Here is a 15,540-nt window from a genome sequence, read left to right as displayed (position 1 = left end):
TTTTATTTTTCTTTTCTCTCCAAGCAACGCGGACGCGTGGTGCGCGAAATTGTGAACAATACTTTTCACAACTCTCATAATCCCTGGTCATGAACTCCAAAAACTTGGTGGTTCAATTCCATGGCATTACACAACTTCGCACAACTAACCAGCAAGTGCACTGGGTCGTCCAAGTAATACCTTACGTGAGTAAGGGTCGATCCCACGGAGATTGTTAGCATTGAAGCAAGCTATGGTCATCTTGTAAATCTTAGTCAGGCAAACTCAAATGTATATGATGATGAACGAAAATAACATAAAAGATAAAGATAGTGATACTTATGTATATCATTGGTGTAAGAGCTTCAGACAAGCGTATGAAGATGCCTTCCCTTCCGTCTCTCTGCTTTCCTACTGCCTTCATCCAATCCTTTCTTACTCCTTTCCATGGCAAGCTCGTGTAGGGTTTCACTGTTGTCAGCAGCTACCTCCCATCCGCGCAGTGAAAGCTAATGCACGCACTCTGTCACAGTGCTGCCAATCACCGGTTTGGTTCCCTCCCCTACCGGAATAGAATCACTCTTTTGCGTCTGTCACTAACGCCCAGTAGGTTACAGGTTTGAAGCACGTCACAGTCATTCAATCATTGAATCCTACTCAGAATACCACAGACAAGGTTAGACCTTCCGGATTCTCTTGAATGCTGCCATCAGGTCCTGCCTATACCACGAAGACTCTGATCTCACGGAATGGTTGGCTCGTTTGTCAGGCGAGCACTCGGTTGTCAGGCGATCAACCATGCATCGTGCAATCAGGAATCCAAGAGACATTCACTAAGCCTCAGATGCTTGTAGAACAAGAATGGTTGTCAGTCACCTTGTTCATGGGTGAGAATGGTGATGGGCGTCAATCATCACCTTCATCATGTTGAAGAACAAGTGATATCTTGGATAAAGAACAAGCGGAATTGAATGGAAGAACAATAGTAATTGCATTAATACTCGAGGTACAGCAGAGCTCCACACCTTAATCTATGGTGTGTAGAAACTCCACCGTTGAAAATACATAAGAACAAGGTCTAGGCATGGCCGAATGGCCAGCCTCCCAAATGATCTAAGAACTAGATGTCCAAAGATTCCAATACAATAGTAAAAGGTCCTACTTATAGAAAACTAGTAGCCTAGGGTGTACAGAGATGAGTAAATGACATAAAAATCCACTTCCGGGCCTACTTGGTGTGTGTTTGGGCTGAGCAATGAATAAATTTCGTGTAGAGACTCTCCTTGGAGTTAAACGCCAGCTTTAGTGCCAGTTTGGGCGTTTAACTCCCAATTAGGTGCCAGTTCCGGCGTTTAACGCTGGAATTTCTTGAGGTGACTTTGAACGCCGGTTTGGGCCATCAAATCTTGGGCAAAGTATGGACTATTATATATTGCTGGAAAGCCCAGGATGTCTACTTTCCAATGCCGTTGAGAGCGCGCCAATTGGGCTTCTGTAACTCCAGAAAATCCACTTCGAGTGCAGGAAGGTCAGAATCCAACAGCATCTGCAGTCCTTTTGAGTCTCTGGATCAGATTTTTGCTCAGGTCCCTCAATTTCAGCCAGAAAATACCTGAAATCACAGAAAAACACACAAACTCATAGTAAAGTCCAGAAAAGTGAATTTTAACTAAAAACTAATAAAAATATACTAAAAACTAACTAGATCATACTAAAAATATACTAAAAACAATGCCAAAAAGTATACAAATTATCCGCTCATCACAACACCAAACTTAAATTGTTGCTTGTCCCCAAGCAACTGAAGATCAAATAAGATAAAAAGAAGAGAATATGCAATGAACTCCAAAAACATCTATGAAGATCAGTATTAATTAGATGAGCGGGGCTTTTAACTTTTTGTCTCTGAATAGTTTTGGCATCTCACTCTATCCCTTGTAATTCAGAATGATTGGCTTCTCTAGGAACTTAGAATCCAGATAGTGTTAATGATTCTCCTAGTGAAGTATGATGATTCTTGAACATAGCTATTTATTGAGTCTTGGCTGTGGCCCAAAGCACTCTGTCTTCCAGTATTACCACCGGATACATACATGCCACAGACACATAATTGGGTGAACCTTTTCAGATTGTGACTCAGCTTTGCTAAAGTCCCCAATTAGAGGTGTCCAGGGTTCTTAAGCACACTCTTTTTTTTTTTTTTTTTTTGGATCACAACTCTTATTTCTTTCTTTTTCTTCCTTTCTTTTTTTTTTTCGTTTGCTTCTTTCTCTCTTTTTTTTTTGTATTCACTGCTTTTTCTTGCTTCAAGAATCATTTTTAATGATTTTTCAGATCCTCAGTAACATGTCTCCTTTTTCATCATTCTTTCAAGAGCCAACATTCATGAACCACAAATTCAAAAGACATATGCACTGTTCAAGCATACATTCAGAGAACAAAAGTGTTGCCACCACATCAAAATAATTAAACTATTATAAAATTCAGAATTCATGCAATTCTTTCCTTTTCAATTAAGCACTTTTTTATTCAAGAAAGGTGATGGATTCATAGGACATTCATAACTTTAAGGCATAGACACTAAGACACTAATGATCACAAGACACAAACATGGATAACCATAAGCATAAAAATCGAAAAACAGAAGAATAAAGAACAAGGAAATCAAGGAACGGGTCCACCTTAGTGATGGCGGCTCTTTCTTGCTCTTGAAGATCCTATGGAGTGCTTGAGCTCCTCAATGTCTCTTCCTTGTCTTTGTTGCTCCTCCCTCATGATTCTTTGGTCTTCTCTAATTTCATGGAGGAGAATGGAGTGTTCTTGATGCTCCACCCTTAGTTGTCCCATGTTGGAACTCAATTCTCCTAGGGAGGTGTTTACTTGCTCCCAATAGTTTTGTGGAGGAAAGTGCATCCCTTGAGGCATCTCAGGGATCTCTTGATGAGAGGGGTCTCTTGTGTGCTCCATCCTTTTCTTGGTGATGGGCTTGTCCTCATCAATGGTGGTATCTCCTTCTATGTCAACTCCAACTGAATAACAGAGGTGACAAATGAGATGAGGAAAGGCTAACCTTGCCAAGGTGGAGGTCTTGTCCGCCACCTTATAGAGTTCTTGGGCTATAACCTCATGAACCTCTATTTCTTCTCCAATCATGATGCTATGAATCATGATGGCCCGGTCTATGGTAACTTCGGACCGGTTGCTAGTGGGAATGATTGAGCGTTGTATGAACTCTAACCATCCTCTAGCCACGGGCTTGAGGTCATGCCTTCTCAATTGAACCGGCTTTCCTCTTGAATCTTGCTTCCATTGTGCGCCCTCTTCACATATGGTTGTGAGGACTTGGTCCAACCTTTGATCAAAGTTGACCCTTCTAGTGTAAGGATGCTCATCTCCTTGCATCATAGGCAAGTTGAACGCCACCCTCACACTCTCCGGACTAAAATCCAAGTATTTCCCCCGAACCATAGTGAGATAATTCTTTGGATTCGGGTTCACACTTTGGTCATGGTTCTTGGTGATCCATGCATTGGCATAGAACTCTTGAACCATCAAGATTCCGACTTGTTGAATGGGGTTGGTAAGAACTTCCCAACCTCTTCTTCGGATCTCATGGCGGATCTCCGGATATTCACCCTTTTTGAGTGAAAAGGGGACTTCGGGGATCACCTTCTTCAAGGCCACAACTTCATAGAAGTGGACTTGATGCACCCTTGAGAGGAATCTATCCATCTCCCATGACTCGGAGGTGGAAGCTTTTGCCTTCCCTTTCCTCTTTTTAGTGGTTTCTCCGGCCTTGGATGCCATAAATGGTTATGAAAAAGCAACGCTTTTACCACACCAAACTTAAAATGTTTGCTCGTCCTCGAGCAAAAGAAGAAAGAAGAGAGTAGAAGAAGAAGAAATGAGGAAGAGGGGGAAGGTGGTGTGTTCGGCCAAGAAGGGTAAGAAAGGGTGTTTAGGTTGTGTGAAAATGAAGGGTTGGAGAAGGGTATTTATAGGAGAGAGGGGGGTAATGGTTCGGCCATGGAGGGTGGGTTTGGGAGGGAAAGTGGTTTGAATTTGAAGGGTGAGGTTGGTGGGGATTTATGAAGGATGGATGTGAGTGGTGAAGAGAAAGATGGGATTTGATAGGTGAAGGGTTTTTTTTTTTGGGGAAGAGGTATTGAGGTGATTGGTGAATGGGGGAAGAAGAGAGAGAGTGATGGTGGGGTCCTGTGGGGTCCACAGATCCTGTGGTGTCAAGGAAAAGTCATCCCTGCACCAAATGTTGCTCAAAATCACGTTTTGAGCTATTTCTGGCGTTAAACGCCGGGCTGGTGCCCATTCCTGGCGTTTAACGCCAGGTTGTTGCCCTTTACTGGAGTTTAACGCCAGTCTGGTGCCCCTTTCTGGCGTTAAACGCCCAGAATGGTGCCAGACTGGGCGTTAAACGCCCAACAGCTAGCATTACTGGCGTTTGAACGCCAGCTTCTTCTTCTCCAGGGTGTGCTGTTTTTCTTCCTATTTTTCATTCTGTTTTTTGCTTTTTTCATTGTTTTTGTGACTTTTTATGATCATCAACCTACAAAAAAAAGATAAAATAACAAAAGAAAATAGTTAACCATAAAACATTGGGTTGCCTCCCAACAAGCGCTTCTTTAATGTCATTAGCTTGACAGAGGACTCTCATGGAGCCTCAGAAATGCTCAGAACCGTGTTGGAACCTCCCAACACCAAACTTAGAGTTTGAATGTGGGGGTTCAACACCAAACTTAGAGTTTGGTTGTGGCCTCCCAACACCAAACTTAGAGTTTGACTGTGGGGGCTCTGATTGGCTCTGTTTTGAGAGAAGCTCTTCATGCTTCCTCTCCATGATGATAGAGGGATGTCCTTGGGCCTTAAACACCAAGGATTCTTCATTCACTTGAATGATCAACTCTCCTCTATCAACATCAATCACAGCCTTTGCTGTGGCTAGGAAGGGTCTGCCAAGGATGATGGATTCATCCATACACTTCCCAGTCTCTAGGACTATGAAGTCAGTAGGGATGTAATGGTCCTCAATCTTCACCAAAACATTCTCTACAAGTCCATGAGCTTGTTTTCTTGAATTGTCTGCCATCTCTAATGAGATTCTTGCAGCTTGCACCTCAAGGATCCCTAATTTCTCCATTACAGAGAGGGGCATGAGGTTTACACTTGACCCTAAGTCACACAAGGCCTTCTTGAAGGTCATGGTGCCTATGGTACAAGGTATAGAAAACTTCCCAGGATCCTGCCTCTTTTGGGGCAGTTTCTGCCTAGACAAGTCATCCAGTTCTTTGGTGAGCAAAGGTGGTTCTTCCTCCCAAGTCTCATTTCCAAATAACTTGTCATTCAGTTTCATGATTGCTCCAAGGTATTTAGCAACTTGCTCTTCAGTGACATACTCATCCTCTTCAGAGGAAGAATACTCATCAGAGCTCATGAATGGCAGAAGTAAGTCCAATGGAATCTCTATGGTCTCATTTTGAGCCTCAGATTCCCATTGTTCCTCATTGAGGAACTCAGAGGAGATTGGTTCACGCCCACTGAGGTCTTCCTCAGTGGCGTCCTCCTCCTCTCTTTCTTCTCCATATTCGGCCATGTCTATGGCTTTGCACTCTCCTTTTGGATTTTCTTCTGTATTACTTGGGAGAGTGCTAGGAGGGAGTTCAGTAACTTTCTTGCTCAGCTGACCCACTTGTCCTTCCAAATTTCTGATGGAGGACCTTGTTTCATTCATGAAACTTTGAGTGGTCTTTATTAGATCAGAGACCATTGTTGCTAAGTCAGAAGTATTCTGCTTAGAACTCTCTGTCTGTTGCTGAGAAGATGATGGAAAAGGCTTGCCATTGCTAAACCTGTTTCTTCCACCATTATTGTTATTGAAACCTTGTTGAGGTCTCTCTTGATTCTTCCATGAGAAATTGGGGTGATTTCTCCATGAAGAATTGTAGGTGTTTCCATAGGGTTCTCCTAGGTAATTCACCTCTTCCATTGAAGGGTTCTCAGGATCATAGGCTTCTTCCTCTGATGAAGCTTCCTTAGTACTGCTTGGTGCATTTTGCATTCCAGACAGACTTTGAGAAATCAAATTGACTTGTTGAGTCAATATCTTGTTCTGAGCCAATATGGCATTCAGAGTGTCAATCTCAAGAACTCCTTTCTTCTGACTAGTCCCATTGTTCACAGGATTCCTTTCAGAAGTGTACATGAATTGGTTATTTGCAACCATTTCAATTAGCTCTTGAGCCTCTTTAGGCGTCTTCTTCAGATGAAGAGATCCTCCAGCAGAGCTATCCAAAGACATCTTGGATAGTTCAGAGAGACCATCATAGAAAATACCTATGATGCTCCATTCAGAAAGCATGTCTGAAGGACATCTTCTGATTAATTGTTTGTATCTTTCCCAAGCTTCATAGAGGGATTCTCCATCCTTCTGTTTGAAGGTTTGGACTTCCACTCTAAGCTTACTCCATCTTTGTGGTGGAAAGAACTTTGCCAAGAAGGCATTGACTAGCTTTTCCCAAGAGTCCAGGCTTTCTTTAGGTTGAGAATCCAACCATATTCTAGCTCTGTCTCTTACAGCAAAAGGGAATAGCATCAGTCTATAGACCTCAGGGTTAACCCCATTAGTCTTGACTGTGTCACAGATTTGCAAGAATTCAGCTAAGAACTGATGAGGATCTTCCATTGGAAGTCCATGGAACTTGCAATTCTGTTGCATTAGAGAAACTAATTGAGGCTTGAGCTCAAAGTTGTTTGCTCCAATGGCAGGGATAGAGATGCTTCTCCCATAGAAATCAGGAGTAGGTGCAGTGAAGTCACCCAGCACCTTCCTTGCATTATTGGCATTGTTGTTGTTTTCGGCTGCCATGTGTTCTTCTTCCTTGAAGAATTCGGTCAGGTCCTCTAAAGAGAGTTGTGCCTTGGCTTCTCTTAGCTTTCTCTTCAAGGTTCTCTCGGGTTCAGGGTCAGCTTCAACAAGAATGCCTTTGTCTCTGCTCCTGCTCATATGAAAGAGAAGAGAAGAAGAAAGTGTGGAATCCTCTATGTCACAGTATAGAGATTCCTTGAAATGTCAGAGGAAAAGAAAAATAGAAGAAAAGAAGGTAGAAGAATTCGAACTTGATTAGTTTAGAGTTCGAATTGTGCATTAAGAAGGAGTGGTACTCCATAAATAGAAGGATGTGGGAAGGAGGGAAGAGAATTTTCGAAAATTCAATTAAAAGATTTTGAAAACATTTTGAAAATTTGATTGATAATTTTCGAAAATTCAAAGTGCAAAAGAAATCAAGTGATTTTTGAAAAAGATTTTGAAATTAGAAGTTTAAAAAGATTTGATTGAAGACTATTTGAAAAAGATGTGATAAAAAGATTTGATTGAAAAGTTATGGTTTTAAAAAGATGTGATTGAGAAGATATGATTTGAAAACAATTTAAAAAGATTTGATTTTAAAAATTAATGACTTGCCTAACAAGAAAAGATATGATTCAAAACATTAAACCTTTCTCAACAGAAAAGGCAACAAATTTGAGATGTTCAATCAAATCATTAATTGTTAGTAAGTATCTTTGAAAAAGGAAAGAAATTGATTTTGAAAACATTTGATTGAAAAGATATGATTTGAAAAAGATTTGATTTTGAAAAAAACTTTGAAAACTTGAAAAAAAATTGATTTGAAAACAAAATCTTCCCCCTAGCACCATCCTGGCGTTAAACGCCCAGAATGGTATACATTCTGGCGTTTAACGCCCAAAATGCTACCTCTTTGGGCGTTAAACGCCCAACCAGGTACCCTGGCTGGCGTTTAAACGCCAGTCTGCCTTCTTCACTGGGCATTTTTGAATGCTCAGCTTTTTCTGTATAATTCCTCTGCAGTATGTTCTGAATCTTCAATTCTTTGTATCATTGACTTGAAAAGACACAAATTAAAAATATTTTTGGATTTTTAATAATCAAAATGCAAAAGGAATCAATTAACAATGCATGCAAGACACCAAACTTAGCAGTTTGTATACTATTGACACTAACAATATGAGAATGCATATGAGACACACAAAATGCTTCAAGTCAATAGAATTCAAAGATTAGAACACAAAAATCATCAAGAATTACTTGAGGATCCTTAAGACACATGAATGAATGCATGCAATTGACACTAAACTTAAGATGAGACACTAGACTTAAGCATGAAACATCAAATATTTTTGGTTTTTATGATTTTGTAAAATTTTTTTTTTTGTGTTTTTCGAAAATTAAGTGGGAAAAGGTATCAAAATCCTTGATGAGAATTCCAGGAATCAGTGCAATGCTAGTCTAAGACTCCGGTCCAGGAATTAGACATGGCTTCACAGCCAGCCAAGCTTTCAAGGAAAGCTTCGGTCCAAAACACTAGACATGACCTAAGGTCAGCCAAATCTTAGCAGATCACTGCTCCAAGTGCAAAATTGATGAGAATCAACAAGCTCTTGTGGTGATAAGTTGAAACCTCGGTCCAATCAGATTAGACATGGCTTCTCAGCCAGCCAGATTTCAATAAATCATCATGAAACTCTAGAATTCATCTTCAAGAATTTCGAAAAAAAATAAATACCTAATCTAAGCAACAAGATGAACCGTCAGTTGTCCAAACTAGAACAATCCCAGGCATTGTTACCAAAAGCTTGCTCAAAACTTGAACAATCCCCGGCAACGGCGCCAAAAACTTGGTGCGCGAAATTGTGAACAATACTTTTCACAACTCTCATAATCCCTGGTCATGAACTCCAAAAACTTGGTGGTTCAATTCCATGGCATTACACAACTTCGCACAACTAACCAGCAAGTGCACTGGGTCGTCCAAGTAATACCTTACGTGAGTAAGGGTCGATCCCACGGAGATTGTTAGCATTGAAGCAAGCTATGGTCATCTTGTAAATCTTAGTCAGGCAAACTCAAATGTATATGATGATGAACGAAAATAACATAGAAGATAAAGATAGTGATACTTATGTATATCATTGGTGTAAGAGCTTCAGACAAGCGTATGAAGATGCCTTCCCTTCCGTCTCTCTGCTTTCCTACTGCCTTCATCCAATCCTTTCTTACTCCTTTCCATGGCAAGCTCGTGTAGGGTTTCACTGTTGTCAGCAGCTACCTCCCATCCGCGCAGTGAAAGCTAATGCACGCACTCTGTCACAGTGCTGCCAATCACCGGTTTGGTTCCCTCCCCTACCGGAATAGAATCACTCTTTTGCGTCTGTCACTAACGCCCAGTAGGTTACAGGTTTGAAGCATGTCACAGTCATTCAATCATTGAATCCTACTCAGAATACCACAGACAAGGTTAGACCTTCCGGATTCTCTTGAATGCTGCCATCAGGTCCTGCCTATACCACGAAGACTCTGATCTCACGGAATGGTTGGCTCGTTTGTCAGGCGAGCACTCGGTTGTCAGGCGATCAACCATGCATCGTGCAATCAGGAATCCAAGAGATTCACTAAGCCTCAGATGCTTGTAGAACAAGAATGGTTGTCAGTCACCTTGTTCATGGGTGAGAATGGTGATGGGCGTCAATCATCACCTTCATCATGTTGAAGAACAAGTGATATCATGGATAAAGAACAAGCGGAATTGAATGGAAGAACAATAGTAATTGCATTAATACTCGAGGTACAGCAGAGCTCCACACCTTAATCTATGGTGTGTAGAAACTCCACCGTTGAAAATACATAAGAACAAGGTCTAGGCATGGCCGAATGGCCAGCCTCCCAAATGATCTAAGAACTAGATGTCCAAAGATTCCAATACAATAGTAAAAGGTCCTACTTATAGAAAACTAGTAGCCTAGGGTGTACAGAGATGAGTAAATGACATAAAAATCCACTTCCGGGCCCACTTGGTGTGTGTTTGGGCTGAGCAATGAATAAATTTCGTGTAGAGACTCTCCTTGGAGTTAAACGCCAGCTTTAGTGCCAGTTTGGGCGTTTAACTCCCAATTAGGTGCCAGTTCCGGCGTTTAACGCTGGAATTTCTTGAGGTGACTTTGAACGCCGGTTTGGGCCATCAAATCTTGGGCAAAGTATGGACTATTATATATTGCTGGAAAGCCCAGGATGTCTACTTTCCAATGCCGTTGAGAGCGCGCCAATTGGGCTTCTGTAGCTCCAGAAAATCCACTTCGAGTGCAGGGAGGTCAGAATCCAACAGCATCTGCAGTCCTTTTGAGTCTCTGGATCAGATTTTTGCTCAGGTCCCTCAATTTCAGCCAGAAAATACCTGAAATCACAGAAAAACACACAAACTCATAGTAAAGTCCAGAAAAGTGAATTTTAACTAAAAAATAATAAAAATATACTAAAAACTAACTAGATCATACTAAAAATATACTAAAAACAATGCCAAAAAGTATACAAATTATCCGCTCATCAACGCGTCGCTGATGCGATCGCGTCGCGTAGCGAATTTTTTTTTTAATAATTGAAAAATGCAGAATGCAGAATGCAATGCTTAATGTGAATGAGATGCAAAATTCCAGGTTCAATATAACAAAATAAAATAAAATTCAAAAACAAATAAAACTAAATAAAAATGAAAAAGGACAATCATACCATGGTGGGTTGTCTCCCACCTAGCACTTTTAGTTAAAGTCCTTAAGTTGGACATTTGATGAGCTTCCTGTCATGGTGGCTTATGCTTGAACTGATCCAGGAATCTCCACCAGTGTTTGTGATTCCAGTAACCTCCGGGGTCCCAAACTAAGCACATAAAGCCCTTACGAAGCTTCAAATAGATTCTTAGGCTCCCGGGGTGACAAATGTCAGAACAGATTCCAGGATCCCAAACTTTACCTTTACACCCGTTTTTGTCTTGATCTGCATTGTTCCAGCTGGGTGAAAGGTGATCTGAATTCTCACTGCAGCGACCAAACAGCTTCCTAGACCCATTCAGTTGAGCTCTATACCAACCTTTGCGTTTAAACTTAAAGCTTCCAACCATAATGAACCTTGCAGGACAATTCTTACCACTGACCATCTTCCTTTTACTCTTAATGCCACAAAGAGCTCTAAGTTGACCATCCGTCTCCAGTAGCCCATATTCAAGTGGAATTAGAAAGCTAAGGGATATGAATTTTACCCACTTGAATGTTGTGAAGTATGATGGTAACTTAGGGGGAGGCGTTTTTAATGAAATTGCAAGCTCCACTCCCTTGTGCTCTTCTCTGATAATTACCACCTCTTTGCAAGCTTCTTCAATTTCAACCTCTTCCTCTTGGTAGCTTTCTTCCAATTCAATCATCTTTTCATTGCTTTCCAAGGGCATGGGAGGTTGTGCTTCTTCTTCTTGAATCTCCATCTCTTGATCAACCTCTTCCAAGTCTTCAACTATGATATGCTTTGGAGGTTGTACACCCTCTTCAGCATCAATTTCAACCGTCTTGGAAGGAGGCTCGATGTCTTGACTTTCCAATGGAGGTTTTGCATCTCCTAAGTCTTCAACCACTTCTTCTTCTTCAATAATTCCGGCTTCCTCTACTTGTTCCAGTACAAAGTCATGCTCCATACTGTTCACTGGAGTTTCTAGTATCTCCTTCATACTATGCTCTTCACTAGACTGTCCACATGGGGCTGTGGCTGATCCTTGTGTATTTAAGCGTCGAGAAGCCCATTGAATTAATACTTGCCCCAGTTGTTGAGTGGTTGCCTGAAATCGATCCATTGTTTCCTTGAGACGATCCTTTGCCTCTTGATTCACTCAGTTTTCATAAGTAGGATCATAATGCTCTTGGATTGATGGATATGGAGATGGTGAATATTGAAGTGGTGGTTCTTGTGAGTAATTGGGTTGGAATTGGGGTGGTTCTATATATGGTTCATATGGCTCATAAGGTGGTTGGTATGGTGGTTGAGGGTTAGGGTCATATGGAGGTGAATGGTGGAAAGGGGCTTGTGAGTGTGGTGTGTTGAGGTTGTGTTGAAAGGATGATCTCTGAGCATAGGGTGGGGCTTGTTGGTAGCTACAAGATGGTCCACCATATCTATCAGCTTGGGATGCATTATAGCCTGGTCTTTGTCCATGATATCTAGGATGGTGTTGTTGCCTAAAGGGTTGATTAGATCCTCTTGGCTCCATCCATCCTTGATTGGTCTGACCTTGATGCATATTCCTGCTGTGGTTTCTATTTCCTTCAACAAAGTTAGAACCAAACTCAAAGCGAGAGGGGTGAGAATTCATAGTAGTTATCAGAAATAAGGGGGAAAAAGAGAAAACAAATAAACAAGTAAAAGAAAAATATTTTTTTTAAATATTTACAATAACCAATAATAAGGCACACGTTTGCAATTCCCCGGCAACGGCGCCATTTTGACGTTAGGATTTTTGCCAGTAAAGAATGTCATAAAAACAGTCGCGTTGTAGATATAGTCTTTAAACCGACAGAAATCCCTTCGTACAAACGTTTTGGTTGTCACAAGTAACAAACCCCTAAATAAATTGTTAACCGAGTATTTAAACCTCGGGTCGTCTTCTCAAGGAATTGCAAGGAGGTATGTTCTTATTATTGGCTATGGAGATTGTAAATTGGGGGTTTTGAGAATTTGGGCAATGGGCACAAGCATATTTTCAAAGCAATAAAAATAAATAAATAACTGTAAAATAAACTCTTGGCAAGGTATAAAGACTGGAGGTCCTATCCCAGTTATCCTTATCAATTGTGATGAGAATTTGATTCTTCTCCCACTTTGTTAACCTCTAACTATGAAGGTAAGTTAAGTGGATGAATTAATTCCAATTTTCAATCAACAATGAGTTTGATAAATCAAGAGTTACCAATTATTTAACCAAAGCCAAAAGGGGAAAAACTAAATCTACTAGAATAATAATATCCTCAGATTGGGAATAATAAAAAGAAACAATCATAAACTGAAATGCTTCAAATATCATTAAATAAAATATTCAAATCTTAACATGGAAAAGTTCATAAGCCAATTAGGCAACATATCTAATACAAGCAATGAAGTATCTGAAAATAGGAAATAAATATAAAGTAAAAGAACATTGAACCTGGGATCCAGAGTTACTCTTAAAACAAGAAGAAATCCTAAATCCTAAATCCTAATCCTAAAAAGAGAGAGAGGAGAGAACCTCTCTCCAAACTAGATCTAAATCATGGAAAGTGAATTATGAAAGCATGATTATGAATGGATGTATTCCTCCACTTTATAGCCTCTAATCTATGTACTCTGGGCCGAAAACTAGGTCAGAAACAGCCCAGAAGTCACTTCCAGCGCTTTCTGGTCCGTACAGGTCGCAGAAAAGTGACGCGGCCGCGTGGCTCACGCGGCCGCGCGGGTTGTGCTCCTGCCAGGTCACGCGTTCGCGTCGCCTGGCGTCGGGGCAGCTATGGCAAATTATATATCAAATCGAAGCCCCGGACGTTAGCTTTTCAACGCAACTGGAACCGCGTCGTTTGGACCTCTGTAGCTAAAGTTATAGCCGTTTGAGTGCAGAGAGGTCAGGCTGGACAGCTTAGCAATTTCTCCAACTTCTTGCATTCCTTCCTCTTTTGCATGCTTTCTTCCCATCCTCTGAGCCATTCATGCCCTATAATCTCTGAAAACACTTAACACCCATATCAAGGCATCTAATGGTAATAAGATATGATTAATAATAAGTAAATATAAGATCAAAGAAGCATGTTTTCAATCAAAACACATAATTAGGAAGGAAATATAAAATCATGCAAATAGTATGAATAAGTGGGTAAAGAGTTGAAAAAATCCACTCAATTGAGCACAAGATAAACCATAAAATAGTGGTTTATCAGTAGCCGAACCCAACAACAATAATGCAAGAAGGATGCTTGGTGATTATACTACATCTACGTCCAAGTTTGATGGAAGAAGCATCTCAATTCCTGCCATTGGAGCAAACAATTTTGAGCTGAAACCTCAATTAGTTGCTCTAATACAACAAAACTGCAAGTTTCATGGACTTCCATCAGAAGATCCCTACCAGTTTTTATCTGAGTTCTTGCAGATCTGTGAGACTGTTAAGACTAATGGAGTAGATCCTGAAGTCTACAGGCTCATGCTTTTCCCTTTTGCTGTAAGAGACAGAGCTAGAGCATGGTTGGACTCTCAACCTAAAGATAGCCTGGACTCCTGGGATAAGCTGGTCACAGCCTTCTTGGCTAAGTTCTTTCCTCCTCAAAAGCTGAGCAAGCTTAGAGTGGATGTTCAGACCTTCAAACAAAAAGATGGTGAATCCCTCTATGAAGCTTGGGAAAGATACAAGCAGATGACCAAAAGATGTCCTGCTGACATGTTTTCATAATGGACCATGATAGATATATTCTATTATGGTCTATTTGAGTTCTCTAAGATGTCACTGGACCATTCTGCAGATGGATCCATTTACCTAAAGAAAACGCCTGCAGAGGCTCAAGAACTTATTGACATGGTTGCAAATAACCAGTTCATGTACACTTCTGAGAGGAATTCCGTGAATAATGGGATGCCTCAAAGGAAGGGAGTTCTTGAAATTGATGCTCTGAATGCCATTTTGGCTCAGAACAAAATGTTGACTCAACAAGTCAACATGATTTCTCAAAGTCTGAATGGATGGCAAAATGCTTCCAACAGTACTAAAGAGGCATTTTCTGAAGAAGAAGCTTATGATCCTGAAAACCCTGCAATGGCAGAGGTAAATTACATGGGTGAACCTTATGGAAACACCTATAATTCTTCATGGAGAAATCATCCAAATTTCTCATGGAAGGATCAACAAAAGCCTCAACAAGGCTTTAATAATGGTGGAAGAAACAGGTTTAGCAATGGCAAGCCTTTTCCATCATCTTCTCAGCAACAGACAGAGAATTCTGAGCAGAGCACCTCTAACTTAGCAATTATAGTCTCTGACCTGTCTAAGGCCACTTTAAGCTTCATGAGTGAAACAAGGTCCTCCATTAGAAATTTGGAGGCACAAGTGGGCCAGCTGAGTAAGAAAGTCACTGAAACTCCTCCTAGTACTCTCCCAAGCAATACTGAAGAAAATCCAAAAAGAGAGTGCAAGGCCATTGATATAATCAATATGGCTGAACCTAGAGAGGAAGGGGAGGACGTGAATCCCAATGAGAAAGACCTCCTGGGACATCTCCCAACCAAGAAGGAGTTCCCTATTGAGGACCCAAAGGAATCTGAGGCTCATATAGAGACCATAGAGATTCCATTAAACCTCCTTCTGCCATTCATGAGCTCTGAAGACTATTCTTCTTCTGAAGAGGATAAAGATGTAACTGGAGAGCAAGTTGCTCAATATCTAGGAGCTATCATGAAGCTGAATGCCAAGTTATTTGGTAATGAGACTTGGGAAGGTGAACCTCCCTTGCTCATTGGTGAACTAGATACATGGGTTCAACAAACTTTACCTCAAAAGAAACAAGATCCTGGTAAATTCTTAATACCCTGTACCATAGGCACCATGACCTTTGAAAAGGCTCTGTGTGACCTAGGGTCATGCATAAATCTAATGCCACTCTCTGTAATGGAGAAGCTGGGGATCATTGAAGTACAAC

General features: G+C 40.9%; 2 non-coding genes across 2 annotated transcripts; one reads left to right on the top strand and one right to left on the bottom strand.

Moving 5' to 3' along the window:
• The first annotated feature begins 6,346 nt into the window (after nt 1-6,346).
• LOC130958490 (small nucleolar RNA R71) lies at nt 6,347-6,454 on the top strand. Its single transcript, XR_009077609.1, has one exon. It is a non-coding gene; the product is annotated as a small nucleolar RNA R71 (small nucleolar RNA).
• A 7,732-nt stretch (nt 6,455-14,186) lies between these two features.
• Nucleotides 14,187-14,290, bottom strand: LOC130958793 (small nucleolar RNA R71). Its single transcript, XR_009077898.1, has one exon. It is a non-coding gene; the product is annotated as a small nucleolar RNA R71 (small nucleolar RNA).
• Nucleotides 14,291-15,540: the final 1,250 nt, after the last annotated feature.

The sequence above is a fragment of the Arachis stenosperma genome, chromosome 10 (assembly GCF_014773155.1).
Source record: "Arachis stenosperma cultivar V10309 chromosome 10, arast.V10309.gnm1.PFL2, whole genome shotgun sequence".
Lineage (NCBI taxonomy): Eukaryota > Viridiplantae > Streptophyta > Magnoliopsida > Fabales > Fabaceae > Arachis > Arachis stenosperma.
The sequence above is the reverse complement of the archived record's forward strand: the minus strand, read 5'-3'. Positions and strand labels throughout refer to the sequence as shown.